At 30.3% G+C, this 17,509-nt stretch overlaps 1 long non-coding RNA gene across 3 annotated transcripts in view; it reads left to right on the plus strand.

The window, feature by feature from the left end:
- The first annotated feature begins 212 nt into the window (after window positions 1-212).
- The window catches only part of LOC133667359 (uncharacterized), a 308,746-nt gene continuing 291,449 nt past the window's right edge, over window positions 213-17,509 (plus strand). Inside the window, exons 1-5 of one of the 3 annotated variants that reach the window (XR_009832782.1) lie at window positions 213-665; window positions 5,490-10,678; window positions 11,315-11,933; window positions 12,032-12,316; window positions 12,572-15,124. This is a non-coding gene — a long non-coding RNA (uncharacterized LOC133667359). Of the gene's footprint in view, window positions 666-5,489; window positions 10,679-11,314; window positions 11,934-12,031; window positions 12,317-12,571; window positions 15,125-17,509 lie in introns of those variants that run through there. The other 2 variants (XR_009832784.1, XR_009832783.1) reach the window with 2 other exon arrangements.

Genomic DNA, 17,509 nt, shown 5'->3' on the forward strand with positions numbered 1-17,509 from the left:
AAACTTTTTCTCTAATAAAGTTCTTATCTCTGAGATTTGTATTTGTAAAATTCGAAGTATTTATATATATATATATTTTTTTTAAGTATCCATTTGACATACATATCTAACATGTATTAACATATATATAACTTGCGAATCAATAGATTTTTAAATTTAAAATCAACATTTTTGTATTCTATTTGAAAAAAATTATTAGATTCGAAAGAAAAAAGTCAATAAATGTTTCATATTCGAAATAAAAATCAACGTAATTTATAATGAATTTCACAATTTTTTACGATTAATTCATTATTTTTCATTGTTTCTCGTTATTCTTTTATTTTATGCGATGTAATTCATATTTTTATTTTGACGATACAGCATAAAATAAATTATAAATTATGTGGCGTGTACAAAGAATAGTTATATTCCGTACCAATCAGAAGCGATACGTATAACGAAACGTTACGAAAGTATACATATGAGATATCACTATAGTTAGAAAACGAACATGAACGAATCACTCATGATAAATCAGAAGAATCATTTCATGCCAAGTCTATGGAGAGCCACGTGCCAGATATTTGATAAGTGAAATAATAATTCAAAGTGAAAATTTGAAGAAAAAAAAATATAATTAAATAAGATGATGGAACGAGAGATGTGGAATAAATTATTTAAAGGTAATATATAAGTGAGATATATTAAGTGCATTAAAAATAAAATTTTTATCAATGACTGAGATTGAGGTTATGAATATACATAATATGAAAATATAAATATGAACCATTCATAAATCGTAATTAATTATAAATGGATAAGATCATTAAAAGATCATTAATGATAAAACGTACATTTATAATTATTTTATTAAAAAAGTTCAAGATTATTACGTTTTAAAATTATCAATATTATTTACGTAAAATGTGTATTTCATTATATTTAAATATACATTTACTTTCAAATATACGGAAATATTTGTCAAAAATATATATTTTAATTTAAATCAGAATTTGTATATTATATCATATATTATTTTGTTTAAAATTATTTGGAAAAAAAGTATTATAAAAAAAAAATTGAAAGAAATGTGAAAAAATGTAGAAAAATTCTGAATGAGATAATACACGAAAGTAATACAATAATATATAAGTAATTAATATTTATTTTTAAAATATTTCATTGAAAATAGAAATAAGATTAAAATTATGCTGTAATGAATAATAAAATTATATAGTATTATTAATTTATTTTATATTTTTTGGATATAAATATTTAAAACTTTTTTTAAAGAAATAGATAAATATATTGAATATTATTCTTTATAGTTTTTTTTAAATATATTATTTATGTGAAAATTATTATAATTGCTCGTAAAAATATACTAATGTATAAAACAAAAGAAATATACACATATATATTTAATTTTAATTTTAACGACTTATATCTTTGTTAATTATTGAAAAAATTAATTTAATAACTTATTTTTTCGACAAAGTGTTTGTTATACTATTGTATTCTAATATAATATTAAGATAATATTAAGAACGAAATTAAATTAAACAATTATTTTTCTGGCAAAAATATTCAAATAATTTAAAAATTTGTAATAAGATAATAATTTTTTATAAAAATTAAATATTGATCTTAATATTATAATATATTTTAAATATAGTTCAAAATAGTTCATATTAAAAATTATTTTTTATTAATATTTTAAGATTATGTTTTATATAAATTTGTTATTTTTCTTTAATGTCGTTCTTTATTTACTCATTTAATGGTTCAATTATTTGCATAACGATATTCATGTAATTGTATGATATATTGATATAATTTAGTTTATAACTTAGTTTATAACTTAATTTATAATTTAAATTTGCAAAAAAAATGTTTCATTATACTTGTAAATTAATAAATGTAAAATTCATTTTTCTTTGATTTATCTTGTAATACTCAAATAGTAAATTGATTTTTAATTTTATGTATTTTAAAGAATAAATTAACAAACTTCTTACTTTTATTACCTATATATTTTATTATAAAATTATAAGTAATAATTCTTATATTATAATTGCACGTAGAATTCTAAAAAATGAAAAGTCTGCTGATTTGAGTTTTACGGATGATTAAAAAATTGAAGAAAAGTATATTTTTATTTTTGTAAGAATATTCGAAAAGATTATAAATTTAAGTTATCAAATTAAATTGATGAATATTATGAAATTGCATGAATTGGAATAACCGAATAAATAAGAAACAACAATATGAAACTAAATAAAAGTAACAAAAATTTATGTAAAACATAAAGAATGTAAAGAAATAAAGAAAATATATAGAATGTATTGTTAAAAAAAAAATAATTTTTAATATCTTATTTTACATCAACATATGATATAGAATCAAAAAGATAATATTTAATTCTTATAAAAAGATTATTATTTTAGTTATTTTACTATAAATTTTTAAAGTATTTGAATATCTTTATACCATTTTTATAATAATTATGATTTAATTTAATTTTTATTTTATTATATGAAATTAATCGTTAATTTTGCAAAATAAAATAAATATTTTAACGAAAGAAAGTTTAAATTTATTTCTATATTTAACAAATAGATAGATCTATTATTAAAATTAAATATACATTTATGTTTGATTATTTTTATGAGTAATGGATGCGAATATTATTTAAGGATATTAATTAAGTAAAGTAAAATTTTTTATTCTGATTTTTAATTTTATTGAATTTTATTTCAAATATTATTTGACTTGGCATTGTCGGATGAACAGAATGGCAAACAAGCGGTGTGTCATGGCTGATTTAGTAAGTCCATTATACAACTATCTCTATGGGCAAACTGAACCAGAGAAAATGAAAGGGGTACAACCTTCATACAATAAAATATAAATAAACGAAATTTAGTCTCCTATTACTGTGGGGAAGCTTATCGAAAAATTCAAAGATATTAAGATCGATACTGCAGCTCGTACGGACCAAATTAAGAAACTCTACTTTAAAAAGAAAGGTACGCTGCACGTATTTGATAAATTATGTAGCACAGCTCCTCATGCTGCACCGAATATCTTCGGCACAGTGGAAGACCATCCGAACCACACTTATCCCCAAAAGCGGGGAAGAGCGCGAAAAAAGTTGAAAATTGGAGACCAATTACCGTCGGATCTCTGCTTGACAGAATATATATGATCGACTGAAAGTTCGACTATCTAATATTAAGCTACAGCCTATACAAAAGAGATTCATCCAAGAAGACGACTGCAAAAATAACATAGCTATTCTCAGCACTGTTTTTACTAAAATGAAAGAAGATCTAGAAAAGTCGTAACAATATATGTATATATATGTAACAATATATGTGTATATATATATATATATATATATATATATATATATATATATATTTTATAGATATTTCAAAAGCATTCGATACGGTTCCTGGCAGCGGAATAAAGTTTAGAAGTCAAAGGAATTCCAATGTTCATAAGCGAATACATTCAGAACGTATACAAAGGTTGCAAAACAATAATACATTAGAGGAATAAGAACGTATCAGTGAGAGGAGTCAAGGAAGATTCTGCTCGCTATTATTCTTTAATCAAATTCTTGATCTCATAATAGAGACATTAGATGAGACGACAGAGGGCATCAAATTTGAAAGCGAGAACGTCTCAGTTCAAAAACAAAAACAAAATATTTCTTAGAAAATCCACAGCTGACGTTAGATCAGCAACGTATTCTGTATGCTGATCCAGAAAAGACTATTAAATATTTAGGAACCACTCTTATTCCATAGAAAAAATTAAACCTTAATCCAAGAAATCCTATATAAATCCCAACTAAGTGTGTAAAGATCCTAAAAACAGAGAAGAACTTAAAAGAGAAGCCATACTAGAAAATCAATCTAATAAGGATATAGCTCTTGCCGAAATATATCCACAAATTAATCGCAAATCCTCCTCCATTGCGAGGATTCTGGATTAAATAGACCAAGAAATCAAAAAAATAATAAAAGAGATATTGCATCTCTATCCGTCCACGACGAACGGAATAATTTATATTGATAAAAGTCATGGAGATTTAGTCGTTCAACGCGTAGAAAAATTAAAAAATAATATTAAAATGACAATATCAGAGGATAATGCCGTTCGAAGAGTATTTAAAGTTATTATAAAATATGCTGCATTTATACAGCAGACAACAACTACAATACGACAACGACTACAATAGCCATACGAAACAGAGGAAATTGAGGCATGTAAAAAGTTGAAGAAGGCGGATGGCGACCAGAAACTACTAGCCTCACATGGACAAGACATCAAAGAATTTTTCAAGGATAAAATAGGAAATATCTATTATACAATCCGAAACTGCTGAAATTGTCCCGATACCTGGACACAATAAAACTAAGAACCAATACATACGGCATATAAATAACATAGAGCAAAAAAAAATATAGACGTAAATTGTCAGAGATGAAATGTCCAAGTCGAAACCCTAGGATATTCTGGACCTATGCATCCATACTAATAGTAAAAGAATAAGAAGGCACGATGAAATCTGTAAACTCATCGCAAATAATGTCTCCAAAAAATACGTCATATTTAGCGAGCCAGAAATAGAAACAAAAGGAGGAAAACGTAAACCAGATATGGTTATAAAAGACTATGAAAAGATATATATCATAGACGTCACAGTACGTTATGAAAACAATGACTCTCTAATGAAAGCGTATAAAAAAAAATGTAAGAAATACAAAGATACAGCGAAAACATTAAGACAGAAATTAAATGCGATGGAAAGCAGCGTTATATGAGTGGTCATCGAATATAGATAGGCAATGCCCCGAGCCACTATCGAAAATTTTAAAATCCTAGAGCTTCAAACAAAACACGCTCCGACGCTCTTCGATCGACGATAGAAATGGTAAATGAACTTTTGGACTACGATCATACAACGTGATTGTTAAAAATTATACTAATTTATTTATTTATTCATTATTTTGAATATTGACGAAGTCGCAATCCAAATTTAAAAAGCGAACGAGACTTGTGATCGATACTTAAAAAGATGAAGCAACTGCCAACTGACTTGTTTCGGTCTTTTACATCAATGCGAGTACTGATGCATTATTAAGTATGTTAAGGGGAGATTCTACTATGTAGAATCTGGGAAGACGCCTTCGCGAGGCATTCCGTGGATGTTCGCTACGACGTGCGGCTAAGTGCGCTTTTCGAAAGAGTCCCTATTCCTAATTCTTCCAAGCTCTCGGACAGATCCCTAGCAGTGTTATTAGAAAGTAGGCTCTAGTTTCAATAGTCTCTAGTTTCGAAATCCAGTTTTAATAATATTAAATTATGTACTCCATGAGAAGGTGTTCTCGTAATTCCACGATCCTTCTGATTGATAACTAAACGTCGGGTTCAATGTTCGACAATGATGTGCCGTTAAATCGTAACTCGACCTTATCTTTTCTTTTTTTTTGCAGAATATCAAAGGTGGTGAAACACATTACTGACATTTCCGACATGGATTGTGAGAATCTGAGATTCAATTTTTTGAAGAGGAAGATGTTCTCTAGCAAGGAATTTGAACGTAAAGGCTTCAGCTCTGTACAATCGAAGAGAAATATCAAGGCGTGACGCAAGAATGAGAGCTCCAGAAAAAGTGCGATAAATAGAACGACAAAACTCTAAGAGGACTTAAAAGAAGATCTCACCACTGTTCAGATGAAGAGACTGGATCTACTGGGATCTATTAACGGACGCGTGTTTAGGTTGTTTCGTATTCTTAATAAATTTTGAGTGATTTTTCGTTATAATTTATAAAGTATCAACCAAAATGTTTCTGTAGTGGAAGTATGCCTGTGGCCGCGATTTTAAAGTGATTGAACTTATAGAAGGTAAATCGCAAATAATATTCGATAGTTTATCCTCCGCGCGACGCCACGTGAGCTGCCACGTTATATTTCTATTTTTCTCTGTTTCATTGAAGACATAGTCCTGCTTTCTTTTATGTCACTTAAAAATAGTGGAAAAAATATTGTTATATATTCTGGTGACTTTGGTTTAATTATTAAAATTTCTATGCTAAAATAATCGTATCAAGGGACGCTTGTTGGCCATATTGAGTGTTTCGGTGTGTCTCGTTGCGCCATCAGATATTCATGTACTGTTACTATTGACTAGCGTTGAGTATTCGCCAGTACTGAGCAACCGGAGCGTACTCAAGCTTCTATTACGTGTATCACCCGGTGTGTTCACCGCTGATGGGCTGATGCGCCAATGCAGCGCGGTGCCGCTGAATGCCGTAAATATGTCTAAGGCGACGAAACACGCTATTGACACTTCCGATATGGACTGTGATAATTCGCGATTTATTTATTTGAAAAAGATCCTCTGGCGAGAAGTACGAATACGAAGGCTCTGGCTCCGTACAGCCCAAGAGAAAAATCAAGACGCAAGAATGGAAATCCGGGAAAAGCGCAACAGTTAAAACGGCAAAACTCCAGAAGGAATCAAAGGAAAATACCACTCTTCAGATAACTGAAAAAGCATATCAAGAAATCTTCAATATCTTTTTTGACTTTGAGAATAGTATTCCGAAACGTATATTGGAACAAATAACATCAAGAGTAGCTAAATTCCAGATACTGTTCTGACAGAGTCTAATTTATAGTAATAATTTAGAAAGTCAAATAAAGACGTTATACTAAAGAACATAATTTCAGCAACAAACGTTGGAAAGCGCTGTCCAATCCCAAAAAATCATGCAACCGGTTAAACTAAACATGATTACGTGTAGCATGCGGGTATGCAATCGCGGCCCTTACAAATATGAAACGGGACCCTCCGAATTCCATAACGATAGTGACGCAGGAATCGCAAACAACTCCGATAAAACGAAGGAAGTTGTACTAGAGATCGTCTCGCCTATAGCAGACAAATTAAAAGTCAAACATGTAAAAAGAATAAGCAGGAGCGGAATTTCCTCATGGAAACAGCCGGTCAAGACTTTATGACTCCTTGAGAATCAAAAACAGAGAGAAACAGTTTCGTTGTCGATGTCTCAGCGAGGAAAAGTCCATGGGTAATAATCTATGACGTCCCTAGAACTGACAGTAATGAGGAGGTAAAAAAAGAACTTATAGGTAAAAAAAGAACTTATAGAACTCTTATAGAACAGAATCTAGAAATAAACATCAAAGACAAGTTCTGCTAACAGGTAATATTAGTATTCAAAATTGATGAAGGAAAAAAGCCCGAGAGATTCTCATCAAAAAGGAGAGGATTTATATTGGTTGAAGTTGTTGCAGAATATAGGACTATCTAGTAACGACATGATGTTACAAATGTCATAACTGCGGACATACAAAGTATTAGCGAAATAATAACGAGATCTGCAGTCATTGTGTAGAGAAAGATCACGCCTTTAAAAACTTTAACCTTAATAAAAACAAAAATCCGCTTTGTTATAACTGTAAGAGAGGCAAAAAGCCGTTATCACATACCGTGACGGACAAGATCTGCCCCGGACGGACAAGATCTGCTTTGAATCACATACTACTATGAATAGACTATAGCCAGTAAGAACTATAAAAACGGATATGAATTATATTTGGCTCAGCTTAACATGCGCAATGCATCACCCTTGAAATTATGCCGAGGAGTGTATTAACATTTTGCTTATGCAGAAGCTGTATGACTCGAAAATGAAATTCATCACATTCGAGCGGTGTGTGTTCGTTATTTCCAGAGTTAAACCTGGCACCGCAGTCATGGCCAAAATAGGGGTATGAAACTCGATGATTACGATTTCCAAGTTGACTTATTTATGACGACCACATGTATGTGTGGAAATGGGCCTTCAGCTGGTTGTATATAACAAGTATTTATTTTCAATATTCCGATAGCGTAGAACCATATATTCGGAAAATAGAACAAATCACGTTCACTCTTTTTGGAGAGAAACTAATAATATCGGCTGATGTGAAAGCAAGATCATCTCTCTGGTACTACCATCATATGGATGCCTGTGGCGAAGAGATCGAGTTTGCCTTGGCAAGTCTCGATCTCACGGTACTGAACAAGCCGGGACGCAAACTCTGCAGCAGGAAGATCGCGCCAAAGTCGTAGTTACAACGCCGAAGAACTGGCAGGACAATGAGAGAGAACGATCAAAAAGAAAAAGATCAAAGATCAAAAAGAAGTGCGCTCGCGTATTATTAGATTCACTTACCAGATTCATACTAGATGTTATCTCTCCGCAAATAGTAACACATCGAGTAGCGGGTAAACTTCTAATAAGCCGGACAATACGCCGTCTATCGATAAGAAAAAAATCCGTGTAATTAATAGTATGAAGAATGGGAAAGCGCAGGATCAAGGTTAAAGTTCTTAAGGCTTCCCATGCCGTTATTCATAAAGAGTTGAGGGATCTCTTTAACGCGTGTCTACGTTATGCTTTCTTCACCGGGATCTGGAAAGAAGGCTCAATTCGTGTTCTACTATAGGATGCCGACACGTTTCAAATCCGGCTTCTTACTATCCGATCTGCCTCCTTTTAGTGATTGGGAATTATTTAGAGAAATTGTTGAAAGATTTCCGATGTTTTCGGACTCCCGTTATGCAGCCGCGATGTTCGGATTCCCAAGAAAAGAGTTGACGACAGATGCGATCCTGATTATGAGGGAATGGTGACAAATCAATGAACAAGTATGTCCTCGCCATTCTATTTAATCAAGGGAGTTTTCGACTGTGTATGGTAGCCGAGCATATTACATCGACATACTGCTAGAGGAGACTGTCCTTCTAATTGTAGATTACCTATGAGGATGAATGATGAGCCTTGTCGGTAAGCACGGAATTGTTTCGAAATACGCCACGAGAGCTGCCTAGAGGGATTCATACTTGGTCTAAGTTTTTGGAATCTGGTATTCGACAATCTACTTCTCACTCTTGATCGGAAAGGCATGCACACAGTCGCATACGATCGCAGTCGTAGACGATCTCCTGATAATAGTCTTCGGAGATAGTTGCATCTGAATAAAAAGAATTGGACAGTCCGTCATACTTCGTCAATAATCAAAGAGTATGCACAGGAAAAGCTCATCCTCTCGATGCAGAAGACCGAGATGATTTTACTAAAGGACGCATTGGAAAAGACTTCCAATTATAAGGTTAAGATGCCAGGTACGAATGAAAACAAGCGTCAGATACTGGGCGTATTTGTATACAGATTTGTGAGAGATGATGCATAGGAAGAATCAAAGCACCGAAAAATTCAACGCGATAACGAAAGCGATAGCGAAAAGGGACTACGGTCTAGTACGTATGTCTGTCAATATTGTACATATGGAATATTTATACCGATAGCAATATATGCAGCGGTAGCATAATGTGACAGATTTAACAAATCAGATTTGCGAATTTTAGATCAAGCACAACGTTTAGTTCTTACCAAAATCATGAAAGTATATCGCACAACATCGATGAATGTTTTGTCGTTAATGGCGGATGTCTCTCCCCCTCCCCCAATAGATCTGAAAATCAGAAAAATAGAAATTAGGTATTGGATAAAAGGCAGCAATGGAACTAAGAAAGACTTTTTTCATAGCGTGTAATAAATATATTCAATGATATACAAGAGCGGTTCTCCTCGTGAGGTGGGATCAAATCAACCAAAGAAGATGGAATAAATCAAGAGGGTGGCTGACGTACGGCATTTTCTCGCTGGACAGCGATTGATGTAGTATGATCGTGTCCATCCGCTAACTAAACGAATCGTCTCCTCAAAGGAGTAGATTCAACTTGTTCCATACCGCATAATAGCCTATAGTTTTTCCAAGCCCAAAGGTGACATAACACCTACGCCCGCCTCCCTTCGTAGAGCGATGTTAAAAATATAACGCCATTAAACATCTAGCGAGTCAAGTCATTTAGAAGTATCACTCTCAGGAGCGGCGCCATCATCTTGACAATGCATGGTCAATATCAATTATTCCTATCTACTTTCGAGCGAAACTACTGCCAAGGGAACGGGCTTGAAAAAATTAATTCGGAAAGAAGACCCTGTTGAACTTGACTCTAATCTGGCATTGTAAGGAGACATAAAAAGTGTAGTATAAGTAGAGATGGTAACATCGTCGAAATATCACTATTTTCATCATTTCTTTACTTATTCGGAGCGCGTGCACTGGTATTTCGACTCGGTTGTCACAGTGTTTTAGAGCCAAGTGTGTAAGAGTGGTATGGAGGTCTTTGCAGCCGATCGCCAAAAATACTCCCGCGTAATCCGATTCAAGGACACTGCTAGCTGAGGAGTTTGACTGGGACAATACATTTGTCAAAAAATAACGCAGGTGTTCTAAGACCAGCTCAGTGAGGACAGAAACCTCGTAGAGCAAAAAGATAAAAGCTGGCTTGATCTCGATGTTTAGTATGCATAAAAACTGCGAAAGCCTATCGATTTTTTTAACTTGAAGAGTTTTCAGCAAGAGGTGTTAGAAAAGTTACCACAGGAATAACTGGTTTGTGGCGGCCAAGCGTTCATAGCAATGTCACTTTTTGATCCTTTGATGTCGGCTCTTTCTATCATTGCGAAATAGAATTCGCCAAGCGTCGGATTGTTCACTCGCCAACAGGAAACATGAGCTGGGTTTAGATCGTCATGAGACAGGTTAGTTTTACCCTACTGATAACTAGTCATTGCGATAGTAATCCTGTTCAGTATGAGAGGAACTGCAGGTTCACGTACATTTAGTTCACGCACATTTAGTTCACACACTCGATCGAGCAGCCGATCGTACGAAGCTACCATCCATGGGATTATGAACACTTCTAAGGCTGTATTCTTTCTAGTCCAAGATAACAATGATATTTCTAAGAGTTTCATGTGAATCGGAAGGTTCAAAACAATGTAATCTAGATCCTAGGTTATCACTAGGTTCTCATGACTGGTCACCGTACTGGCCTCAATTTGCCATATGGACGTCTTTGAATTCATTGATGAGATCTCGCCGATCGTTAGCCATGGCGGTTTAACGGTCGACCATATTCCAACTTAGATGTCGACACTCGAAATCGTTTGTAGATAACTTAGGTATTTGGCGGGGTGTTGTACTCGATAGAACAATTATCATGTTGCAATTTGTTGAGATTCAGCTTTATGCCTGGGAATTCGTGAAATATAGATAAGAAAACTATAAAAAGAAAAAAAAAGGAGAGAGAAAGACAAAGAGGCGCAAGAGAAAATATATATCCGATCAAAAAACATATATATATATATAATTAAAAAAATTTTTATTTTTTTCAGAAAGCAATACGCCGCTGGGATATTAAAAGACGGTATCCGATACAAAGCAATACGCCGCTACTAGGGATTGAATTTACTAAATACAAAACCGACATGACCGGGAACTTTAATCCAAACGTCAAGATGGCGCCGAAGCGATGTAACTAGAGATATTAAAACGAAAAATTGATGTTATTAGAAAATTGAAAAAGTACAAAACATATCGTTGAGTCGTAATGTATAGTATAGAATTATTGGACAAAAACGAAAGAAATGTAATTATAATAATGTAATGTAATTAATAAAAATAATGAATATTTATAATGATAGAAAATATCGAAGGAAAATAGAGTTGGGAAGGAGAAAAAAGGAAAAAAAACGAAAGAAATATAAATATTTATGGATATTCATAATAGATATAAAATATAAAATAAATTAATATAAAAAAATAAAATAATTGTATTCATAAAAATATTATATGCGAGTATAGTTTCTATTAAAAAAAAAAGAAAAAAAGAGTAAGAAAGAAAGAAAGAAAGAAGAAGAAAAAAGTAATGACGACAACGACGACGATGATAATTATAACAACAACAACAATAACAATAATAATAAAATATTTTTCAGGACCAAAACATGGAATGTACGTGAAGAATGTGTAGAATAGATAGATATGATCTTCTTGAAGATAGTATTAGAGAGTGGGGAATTATCATTCAAAACATTAAACTTATATTGCAGGGAACATATCTAATCGGGGAAATTGAAGAGATACGAGTTAAATAGGCGAACGGATCGGGCAAGTTTGAAAGATACGAGTTTAACGAACAACCGACTGATCGGGAAAGTCAGAACGATACGACTTGAACGAGCGAACCAACATTATCGGAGAATTTTAAACGATACAAATAGAATGAGTGGATCGACCTGACCGGGAAAATCAGAGCGATACGTGTAGAATGTGCAAACCGACTTGACTGGAACTGGACTGCGCATACAGCTGGACTATCTAATCGACATGACTCGGTATTTTTTTTTTAATTTCTTGAAAAATAATTGTATGTTTTTTTTCATTAATCAATTTATATTTATCCTTCACAATTTTTTAATATGTTTTAATGTGTTTTTTCTTAATTTTTTAAAACAATATTATTAATTTTTTTTTTAAATTGATTTTTCGTAACTTTTCTTATCGACAAAAAAAATTTAATTTTTTTGTAAAAATCTATTATTGATCTTTTGTTTATGTCGTTCTGTTAATATATTTTTAATTTTTTTTAGCAGTTTGTATAATGATAATGACCGTCGATCGAAATCTAAGTTCCAGCATACCTTCCGCTTTTGGAACGAAAAATTGATATCGATAAATTATGTAGTTTTTCGGCATGAAAATTATTGTAAATTCGGCGAATTCTGCTTTGATATCGTTGAGAGTGACGTTTTTTAGATGATACTCCAGTTACGTTGAATCCTGCTACGAAAATTCGATTTTGATCAAAATTATAGCTTTTCAACGCTAAAAATGCTGCTATCGCGAATTCGATTTTGAAAACAAACAGAAATACGATATCTAACAAAAACTCGCCAAATTATGTTAAATTCTGCTATGAAAAATTGATTTTGATTAAAATTGTAGTTTTCCGACGCTTAAAACACTGTTACTGCAAATTTTACATTGAAAATCATTGGAGTGATTATTTAACAGCGATTTTCCTGAATATTTTTACAATATTGATAATAATTTATTTTAGTTTATTTGCAGCAGAATTTGATACGACACGACGCTTTTATGCTAAATCACATTTCTCTGATCATTTTTGAAGATTTCACTTAAGAGCGACTTTCGTGAGTATTTTCACAAAATTTTATATAATCGATTATTCATAGCTAAATTTACCATAACGTACTATCAAGTTTGTTCTAAATAACATCGTAGCAGTGATTTTTATGTCGAAATGTTTCAATTATAAAAATTAAATTTATTTACAGCAGAATAAGACATAAATCGACGCGTTTGTGATAGATCACATCTTTCGGATTATTTACGAAAGAAATTTCATTGTAGCAACGTTTCAAATGTCAAAAAGCTATAAGTTTTATCAAAATCGAATTTTCGTGGCAGAATTTAACGTAACTCAAGTCATGTTTGAAAACATTACTCTCAACGATTATAAAACAAAATTCGCCGAAAATGCGATTTCGTATCGAAAAATCTTTAATAAATCTTTAATAAAATCGATTTTTCATGGCAGAACTTAACATAGCTCGGCAAGTTTGTGTGAGATAATGTGTTTCTGATTGTTTTCATAACCGAATTCGCCTTAATAGCGTTTCTGAGAAATTACTTTTGATGATAATCGAATGTTTATGGCGGAATTCAACTTGACTTGAGTTCAGATAGAAAACCTTTATTTTCCATGAATATAATTTCAAAGCAGAATATGTCCGTAACAGGAATTTTTTTGTTCAAATTTTAAAATTATCAAATTCATTTTTTTATTGCATAATTTCAGTGGATAGTTTAAAGTGATGCATTAAAATATCACTCTGAACGATTTCCAATTACTGTTATGGCCTTAATAGTAATTTTTTTCTCTAAAGACTAACCATTTTGATAATAATTGTTTTTTTAGAATTGGATTTAACATGAATTTGTTCTAGGAATCGTCTTTCTGATCGAATTCTAAGCAGCGTAGCAATGATTTTCCTCAGAAATGCTATAATTTTTATCAAAATCAATTTTTCAGGTTTAAATTCGTTGTAACTCGACGAGTTTGAGCTTGGAATATCATGTTAATTATTTTTATTTTTTATTCTTAAAAATAATAGGAATCTTGAAATGTTAATATTTGCTTAAAAAAGATATGCGCTTTAGTACAAGTAATTTGTAAAGTAATTTAATAGTTCAGAAAAAAAAATAGATTAACAGGCTTAAAGGATTAAAATTTATATATAACAATGGGTAATATAGTATTTATATATACTATGTTATTTCGCAACAATATTTCGCATGAAATATAATAATATAAATTTTTTTTATTTGTATTTGTAATATCTCTATTACAATTTTTCGTCGAAAATTTTAATATAGAATGTGATCTTTCTTTATTAGAAGATAATATATCATATAGAAGATAGTATATACATAATATCCATCTAATATATTCTAATATATTGTATTTATATCAAAGTCTATAAAGACTGTAAGTTTATAAAGATGATATTAGATAGAAATTTGAAAATGATATGATAAACAATATGTAATTGTAAAAATATATTACAGAAAAAATTGAAGCTAAATCTATGAGCACAATAAAAATAAATCAGATGATGTTTTGACAATAGTAGACCTTTAGAAGCATTTAAAAAAAAAAAAAAAGAAGAAAATATAATACTAGCAATTTGAAGAATAATTTGATAGTTCAGAATAAAAGAAATCAAAAAATTGAAAAAAATTGATTGAAACAAATATATAATAGGTATAGTAAAACTGTCATATTTCACATGAAACGCAATAATATAAATTATTGGATTATTTAAAATTATATTACACATTAAGACTACTGATATTAGTTTACTATTATATTATTAGTTTGATTAATCGACCTTTTACTAATTTAATATATAATCATAAGAATTTTTTTATACTATTTTGTAAAAAAATTGAATTGTTATGAAAGATTTGATTTCAATGAAAATTTATAAAGAACAATATATTAAAATATTATACATAGAATAATTTATTTTTGAACAAAAAATTTCTGATTTTGTCCAAAAATTGAGTATGTAAAATCAGTTCTCATTTTTTCGTGTTTCGTATATAATTTCTGGAAATATATATTTTTCTACCTCCGATAATAGAGCAATTAAATATTTTATAATTAAAAATTTTGCTTATTTTGAATCATGAAATGAAATCTAAAAAAATGAATACATGTATATGTATGTAATATTTATTGTATCCTTTTATATAGCTAAAAAATTATGATAAATAAAATTTTTGATAATATTATTTCAAATTTTTAAAATAAATAATTTTTATTTTTATGAAAAATTTTCATATATATTCTCTGTTCATATCCGTATTTTTTATTTGGTAAACAAATTCATGATACTTACCAATTATATTTGTTAATTAATTTATTAAAATTGTATATATAACAAATTATGTTAAAATAATATTATCAACACGTATATTTAAATTATAATAATTTGATATCGAATGTTATTTTAAGAGTTAACAAATTTAAATTACTAATACTGTATTCGGCCGTTACGTTTATTTATTTTTTAATATAACTTCTTTGTATACATAATGTGTAATTCATATTCATATATAATAATATATATAAAAATAAAATATATAATATAAAATATAAGTATATTTATTGCATAATTTTGCAATGAATATGTAATACGTAATATCAATGATATTACTATATGATAACCTATATGAAATTTGACATTAAAAAAAATAAAAAACAAATATCAATCGATGAAATAAATAAATATTTTAACAAATCATTATAAAGTATTTTTAATTTTTTTATATCTTTAATTTGAAAGTTTAAAAGAATTTTAAATAATTTAAACATTCTTATCAATATTTTTACAAATTTATATTACAAATCAACAAAGATACATTACAAAGATACATTAGGAAGTCCGCAATTGTTCCTCTCAGCACATCAGGACTCTCTGTTCATTCTGAATGGATGTGTCGAGCTTGAAAACGTTAGAATCACTTTCCATATGATAAATGTACTAACCGGTCACGGTTGCTTTGGTTCTTATTTGTGTCGCATCGGAAGAGAGGCCACAGAGCGGTACCATCTGCGTCACTCTTCTTTTCCACAATATGACTTGGTATACTTCTCGAGCGTGAAGCGTTCACGAAAACCGCCATATCCTAATTAGGCAGATAGAAGTATCATTCTTCATTAATTGTCGTTCTGTACATGCTAGTGAAGGGAAATAATTGACATATAGTAGCCTCTTTCTGTGAAGACTTTATGTCGCATAAGAAGAGGATGAAGGGAAAGCGAGGGATTCACCGTCCTATCTCGCGATAGTGGGAGAAGTGATAGCTTTTTCTTGGCTTCGATTCAATAAATAATATTTGAACCAGATCAAGTCACCGCACTACCTTGCGGAGACAGTTCTCGCTCAGGTCACGATGCTTCACAATCATGTCAGCGAGCACTTGAGAGCACGATTCGGTGCCGATATGACCATACCGAAAAATATAATTCGGTGGGCAACGCTATGTACTCTTCCAATGATGTGCCTAAGTGAAATAGACAACGCTTGGGGAACACTAAAAATATTTGTTAAGAGTTTTTCTCGGAAGCGCCAGAAAAGATTTTGGTCGATAAAATTTTTAGCACTATCGTCTCTCATCCAGAGAGAACTGGAGTGTCATTGGAATGTCCAATGAGAATTTCTCCCACGACAAAAAAAAAGAATCAGCTGAGCTAAATTGAAATATACCAAAAATATACAAGTGTTGATAAAACTCTCAAAAATGACATATTTTACATAACATCATTTTTTATTTAGATTTAACAGATTTAATATTGTCTGCAAGCGATAATAATAAAAAAGGAATTTTTTATAAGGAATTTCTCTGAATAAGCTGTAATAAAACTCGTAAACAATTTACTCTATTTGATATTTATCCTATCAAATATAGTCCGTGACATTTAAAATCGCAGATTTAATTTTTTGAAAAACTTTAAATTCTAATTTCATATATATACTATTATCCATCTACATATCTAATTATCTACTTATATATTCAATTATATATATAATTATCTATTTTCAATTATTTATTTGTATATCTAATTTTATATATATATATGTATATATATATATATATATATATATATATATATATGTATTATAGGATTCAATATTATATATTTTTTTTATTATTTCAAGCAAAAACGAAAGGAAAGTAAATATACGAGATAAACGCAATCGAATTTTTTATTTTTTTATTATTTTTCTTTTTATTTATCGTTCTTTGTTATTGTATTCTCTTTACTTTATAAATATATTTATACATTAATAAAATATATTTTGTATTCAAATTTTATTCGTTTCTCTTTAAATTTCTATTTAAAATGAAACTTTTATCTTATAAATTCGATAAGCTATATATATCAATTAACGTAGTCAATATGATTAAACCGTACTTTAATTTCAATTTTCGAT

The sequence above is a fragment of the Apis cerana genome, linkage group LG15 (assembly GCF_029169275.1).
Source record: "Apis cerana isolate GH-2021 linkage group LG15, AcerK_1.0, whole genome shotgun sequence".
In the NCBI taxonomy this organism is placed as follows: Eukaryota; Metazoa; Arthropoda; class Insecta; order Hymenoptera; family Apidae; genus Apis; species Apis cerana.